General features: G+C 41.3%; 1 long non-coding RNA gene across 1 annotated transcript; it reads right to left on the bottom strand.

Annotated features, from left to right (window-relative positions):
- Nucleotides 1-1,081: 1,081 nt before the first annotated feature.
- Nucleotides 1,082-1,594, bottom strand: LOC134549349 (uncharacterized). The gene is made up of 2 exons (XR_010080070.1): nt 1,490-1,594; nt 1,082-1,323 (listed from the first exon to the last, which is right to left on the bottom strand). It is a non-coding gene; the product is annotated as an uncharacterized LOC134549349 (long non-coding RNA).
- Nucleotides 1,595-6,782: the final 5,188 nt, after the last annotated feature.

Consider the following 6,782-nt stretch of genomic DNA (forward strand, 5'->3'; position numbering starts at 1 on the left):
AAAAACTAGAGGACCAGTCTGTCCTCTTATGAGAACCTCAAGGCACTTATCCCTGTTTGTAATTTTGTATCTCCTGCAGTGCAATCACTGCAACCGGAGAATGGAAGTTGTAGATAACACTACAAAAATATTTATTTTATTCCTATGAAATTACCCGGCCCCATAAGCCCTAATAAGACATGCCCTTTCTTATTGGCCATGTGTAGGCCCATGTCCTGGGCTGATGATGGACTCTGAAGGTAACAGAATAAGTACTTTCAGCCTCAAAATGCTTCAGACAGCTCAAGTTTTGCACTTCATTACAAACTAAATATATGTCCTTTAACAAAGGTTAAAACTTTGTATGTCAGGGTGTCATGGGTTGACATTTGACAAAATGCCAATGCACCCATGAGGATATATTTTACCTAATGAACTCCTGTGAGATGTGGTCAAGAACAGAGCAGAGCAGGCCTACTTCTTGAAACAGACAGACAATAGAAAAGGAAAGAAAAACCCAACCACCCAAAAGCAGAAGAGAAAACCTCCCAAAAACACTGCTTCTCCTCCCCCCAATTCCATTCCATACATGCTCACTCAGTTGACTCTGGCACATTACCTTCATCTACTTGCTTAATCCCTCAACAACCCTGGGTTCCTAATCCAAACCATCATCCTTTAAAATTCAGACAATCCACATTCCATCCAGGACGAGAGGAGTCTCTCTCGCACCACAGACCGCCCCCCCCCACAGGAAACACAGGTCCACCATCCCGTGTTCCCACGTCACCCATGGCACTGCCTGGAAGGGTCTGCCAGGGTGACACCCTCCTTTCCATGTCCGGCACTCTCACTGCCGTCCATGGACCTGCACTGCAACAGGGCTCTTTTTAAGGATGTTTTGGCCAAGTACCAAAAACCAGCCATCTTCTCATTTTGGGACTCAGGTCCCCCCCATTTACCCCTGGGGCCGGGGGCTCCACGAAGCAGGCCAGAACGTCTCTGGGTTTGAGCCAAATACATCCACCCAAACACAGTCTTATTTATAGTCAGGAGGGTCCAGGGTCCGTCTATGGCTATCATTATGCAAGAAAAGTCCAGCTTCATAAGCCACTCCTCTTCATTCCGGCCATCGAAGGGGCTTCTTTTCATCTCACATTACCCTCTCGGTCCCAGGCTGTCCTCTCTCTTCTAAAACCACCAACTATGAGAATACAGCGTCCAGGGATAACTCTCTTCTGCCTTAGAAAGAGTTAAAAGCTTTATCTCCCACCACCAAGGTCAGGCACAGGCGATCGCAGGCACTGCAGCTCTCACAAGCAGCTCCAACTCGGCACCTTCTCTCTGTGGGGGGAGGAGAGAGACGGGACCGGGGGGGGGGGGGGGGAACGGGATGGGACAGGGAGGGGGACGGAAGGCACCTCCAAAGTTCTCCCTCCACCCCTCCATTCTAGATGGAAGCTGGACCAGCTCCACTCCAGCTCCCTCTGTTCCCCACCCCGAGGCCCACCTTGCTCAGCCAGGCCCACCTTGCTCCCCTCCCCCACCCGGCCTAGCCAGGCCTGGGCAGGGGAGAGGAGAAGACGCTCCCTCTCCGAAAGCAGAGCAGGGAAAGAGGGAGTCCTGCTGGGAAATCCGGCTTTTAACCCCTCGTGTCCTCAGAGGCGTGTCCACCTCTTAGTGGCCAACAAAGGTGCCAATACTCAGACCCAGAAGACTGATTGGTTTGACCACTACTTCCAAAAAAACTCACTTCCCTTCAAACCACGACACAGGGCAATAAGTTCTTGATTAACTGTCATTTCCTTTAGCTGTGTCCCTTGGCTAACTTTCTGTGGGATTTATTTGATTAGGGTATAGAAGAGACAAAATGGAATTATAATAAGCATTTAAGCAAAAGCAACTTTGTCATGATTATCCTGTGATTTATAGCTGATATGCAGAGAGAGGAATACTAATCAAAAGACAAAAAATTTGTACATAAAACCCAAACAACTCTGATGCAATCAAAATTGAACTGCTGTGTGCATTTTCTTGATGATGATGGAATCACCAGCATCTTCATATGGACTTTTCATAAAGATCCATCTGAAAACTGTTTTATCCTTTCAGGTTCCCTTGACTATTATTTTGCTTATAGAGTGAAATAACTTACCCCAGCACTAGAAGCATGCTTCAAATGCCTTATGGATTAAAAGGCTGCAGATCTGTATGCTTGCTCTTTTAATTCTTATGTGTTTGACAGTGAAAACTGGACCTGATGAAAGTGTTAGGGGGTTTCTTTCTGTTATCTGGTGTTCTCTTTTCATCTTGCCAACCTCTGCTGATCATCCAGATTAATTTCTCAAGTTACAGAGTGCTCAATCTTTGGAAGTTTCAGATGACAGCTATAGATGAGATTTCCCAATATTGATTCCCTCTCCCCTTATTTATTATTTTTCTTTTTCCACATCTGAATCATTCCTTTTTGAATTACGAGCAAGCACAGTTTTCTTGATCTTCCAGACTGCATTAGAGTAATATAGCACTGGACTTTGGGTTATCAATTAGCAGCAAACTTACTCCACTGGTAACCAAACATTTCTTCTCCTGCCAGAAATATCTTCATTGACAAATAGCCAGTGGAGACACAGAACCTGTTGCACTGTGGGGAATGCTGATGTTAGTATGAAGTATGTAGCTGAATGGATGTTAGTAAAAGAAAGAAACTGTCTCAAATGTCCCTCAGAACTGACACAGACATTGTTGAGTCACTTTTGACAGAAGATGTTTGGAAAGACAAAAATGACCCTGTGGTCTGTTTCAGCTCGGCTTAGCGGTCAAACTGCTGAATCCAACTAAAACCCAGCCTCAGTCTTTCTATGGCTCAGTGTGCTGTTAGCTTAGGTACTCTGCCTCCACCCCTCATCCAAAATCTTCCTCTTTTTACAGAAGTACTGAGCCTGGAGATATTTGCAGTGTTCTTGGTCACTGATATTTGCAGTGTTCTTGGTCACTGATCTTGCTATGAGTATCTGAATGGATAAAACAAAGCATATTCATGGAACAGGGCTGTGTCTATATATATATATATATATATGGATATTAGTACATTATTTTCCCTATCCTACCTTTTCCATCTCTACAAAAGTTTCAAGAGTTTTAAAATTTTGGTTTTACCAACTTCCATTTCAATTGCTATGCTTGCATACTGCTACATCCCTCATCTTTCTAACTCCTTTCTGTTTTGCAGTGGCCACTGATACAGAAATAAAATTATTTGTGATCTTTTTCTGTGCTCATCAAGAAAAAATCTTGAAAATTACTTAAAAAAATACATTATTTTTGGTCATCAGCAGTGGCTTGCAATTTGTGAAAAGGAGGGGTAACTGTTTGAGCAATATCTGTCAGCGTTCAGAGACTGCCTCAAGGATGAGTCACTAGGGCTGGAAAAAGCCACCTTAAAAACGCCAGAAGGCCGTTGTTCTCCTTTGTGTTTGTCATTATAGAGAATGAAATATTACCTTGATGTAATTTTCATATACGAGCATTGCCCTTCCCTACACTTCACTCCATGCAAATTATATTTACTACTGTTATTCAAATGATCAAAGACATATTGTTGATGTTAAATATTAAGGAAAATTTTTATCAGAGTTGATATAAACCTGTACAGCCTCTGACAAAATCTGCAGAGCCTTGCAGGACCAAGTTAAATATACTTAGCCTCATAAATTCAGTACAAAGGATATTTTCAGCTATATGAAGGCCAACACATGCAATTTTGTGAATGCTAACCATAAAGAGATTCTACATGCTCTTCTCATAAAAATATATCTATATATGTGTGCCTAATTTTACTCTTGGCGCATACTCATCTTTTATTCAAAAGAATGGGAAGGCAAAGCAATTGGAACTCCTTTTAAGCTTTATTACAGGCCAGATAAGAGGACAGTGGACTGGCTGAGCTGGCAAGTTTAACATGTTAAGGTCCAGCTGGAAGCCAGTCACCAGTGATGCCCCTTGTGGGGTTGATTCTGGGGCAATAGTGGTGAAGCTCCTCATTTGTGATCTGGGTGGTGACACTGAAGGTAACACCAGCAGGTTGTTGACAGAAAACTGGGAGGAGCAGCTGGGTGCACCAGATGGGCACGTTACCATTCAGAGAGACCTCAGCAAGTACAAGAAATGGTCTGACAAGAACATTATGAATTTTAACAAAGGCAAACACCAAGTCCTGCACCTCAGCAGGAATAACCCCATGCACCAGTGCAGGCTGGAGGCAATCTGGCTGGAAAACAGCTTTGGGGTCCATTTTTACTGTCTCAGCAATCAAACACTGAACCAGGTTGCCCGGTGAGGCTGTGGAGTGTCCATCTTTGGAGATACTCAAAGCCCAGCTGGACAACGGGGAGTTATCTAGTGGAGCTGATCCCTGCTTTGAACAAGGACTTTGCAGCGGATGATCTCCAGAGGTCCACTCCAACCTTAACCATTCTCTGTTTCCCTGTTACAAGGAGTACTGGTTGGCATTGTCACAAGCTCAGCCAAACCTATCCTGGCTGCACCCAAGCAAGTGTGGCCAGCAAGTTAAAGGAGGGGACTCTGCCCCTCTCCTCAACTCTGATGAGATCCCACCTGGAGTGCTGTGCTCAGCTCTGGGGCACCCAACTTGGGAAGGACGTGGGACAGCTGGAGGGACGTTTTAGAAGGGTGTGTAGAGATAGGATTAGAGGGCATGGTTTTCAACTGAAAGAGGGTATGGTTAGATTTAATATTAGGAGTAAATTCTTTACTTTGAGAGTGGTGAGGCACCAGAACATATTGCATAGAGAATCTGTAGCTTCTCATCCCTGGAAATGTTCAAATCCAGCTTGAACGGAGCTTTTAGCAACCCCACTAATAGAAGGTGTCCCTTGTCCTTGCAGGGGTGTTGGACTAGATGATCTTTAAAGCTCCCTTTGAACTGGAATCTTTCTATGATTTTATGATTCTATTATTATTTTGAAAGGGTTAAAAAGACAAAGTAATAGTGGGATTTAGGAGCTAAAGTAATTATCCTTTTAGACAAAACTCCTGGAAAATGCACTAATGTGATGGAAAAGCAGCTTCTGAAAAGTTTTTACACCAGGCCATACAATATAATGGAAAATTATTGCCACAAATATGAGCACTGGATACTTCAGAAAATCTAGGCAAAAATTTTAATGCTCTATTAAAACGGAAAGATTTTTAGTATAATTTTTGTAAAGCTGTACTCCTTCTCAATAGCAGATGCTTGGCTTCCTCACACCATTCAGATCCTCAACAGTAGTATTAACATTCATTTCTTTATTGTTATTGTTACTTTGGGCTTTCACCTACTTTCAGAAGTGGTGGTATAAAAAAATGAAATTCACAATAAAGATAAACTTGATTCAGAGTTGTTGTATCTAGTTACTAGAGCATGCATTTTATCTGTCATGGTCTTTTAGGCTTCAGAGAACCAGCAAATGCTTTCAGCCTTTGTGACTCCTTATGGGGAGTGCATACATTACTGTCTAGTTTTATACACACTTCACAGGAGCACAGTTCTTTTTTTACTCTCTGGTATTCTCTCTGAGGCATAACTGCTAAGAACCACTATTTAGCTTCAAATCAAGTGCAGGATGGCTATGAAAGACCAGAGATAGAAGAGCTAGGGTTTTTTAAAATGTGATTGGTGCAAGAAAGTTTTTTCAAAATGAAACGAAATGAAATAAAATGAAATAAAATAAAATAAAATAAAATAAAATAAAATAAAATAAAATAAAATAAAATAAAATAAAATAAAATAAAATAAAATAAAATAAAATAAAATAAAATCTTCCCATCTTGTTCTACAAGATCACCTGAAAGTGTTCTTAGCCTGTCTGATAGATATTTGGCAATCAGGTAGGTATGTGATTATCTCATTGGTGGAATGACACAGGAAGTGCATCATGCTGTTGTGTAAAATTTTTCTGAAATGCTTTTCCAGACACAAAGCACAGAATCTATTTACCAGCCAAGCAATTAAGTGCTTTAAGTGAACTTCAATGTGCTTGGTATTGGAGCATATTTGCATGCTGTTCATGCTGTGGTTTAGCCAGTCTGTGCCATCCTTTTTTGTGGAGTTCTGACATTATTGTGTCTTTCATGAAATATAAATCAGTTCTTACTCTCTGCAAGGGCAATATGCAAAAATGTTACTGTGTGTGTTTCCATGGTTGATAATTTTCTTCTACAATTTCAAAACTCACATGAATCAAGTGATTTTCTCCATAATTTATTTTTATGGTAAACCAGGTATGTCAGTGATCATACAGTGCACAGTAACTGGAGAAAAAAGATCCATAGTATGTAATGGCTTCTCATTCTTCATTTTGATGTTTCCCCAACAAACGTCACTTAAGGATAAGAATCTGGTATCCGCCTCTTTTTTCCTTCCTTTGTTTTATGCAAAGCTCTAAAAATCTAAGAGTTATGGTTAAACAGAGAGGCTACATGAAACTTCAGCGGGTGCTATGGCATTTTCTGCTGTAAAACTGCACTTGTTCAGGAGAGCTTCAGCCACATTATAGTAGGATGCTATTTATGTACATTTATTTCTCCTCTAAAAGTTTGCAAAGGGCAAACTAGGTAATGTGATTAAGTGGCTGAACACAGTAAAGGTTCCAAAAACTAGGTCATTATTGAGATTAACGACTGGATTAAAGGGATTTAGGAGAGTGGTAGGATTTTGATTTGCATATTACTCCAAAGACCTTTGACTTATGTAAAGCCTCCTCTTAAAGACTATCAAGCCAAAGTATTACATCAAGCAA

This window comes from Prinia subflava, chromosome 4 (genome assembly GCF_021018805.1).
Source record: "Prinia subflava isolate CZ2003 ecotype Zambia chromosome 4, Cam_Psub_1.2, whole genome shotgun sequence".
NCBI classification, from domain to species: domain Eukaryota; kingdom Metazoa; phylum Chordata; class Aves; order Passeriformes; family Cisticolidae; genus Prinia; species Prinia subflava.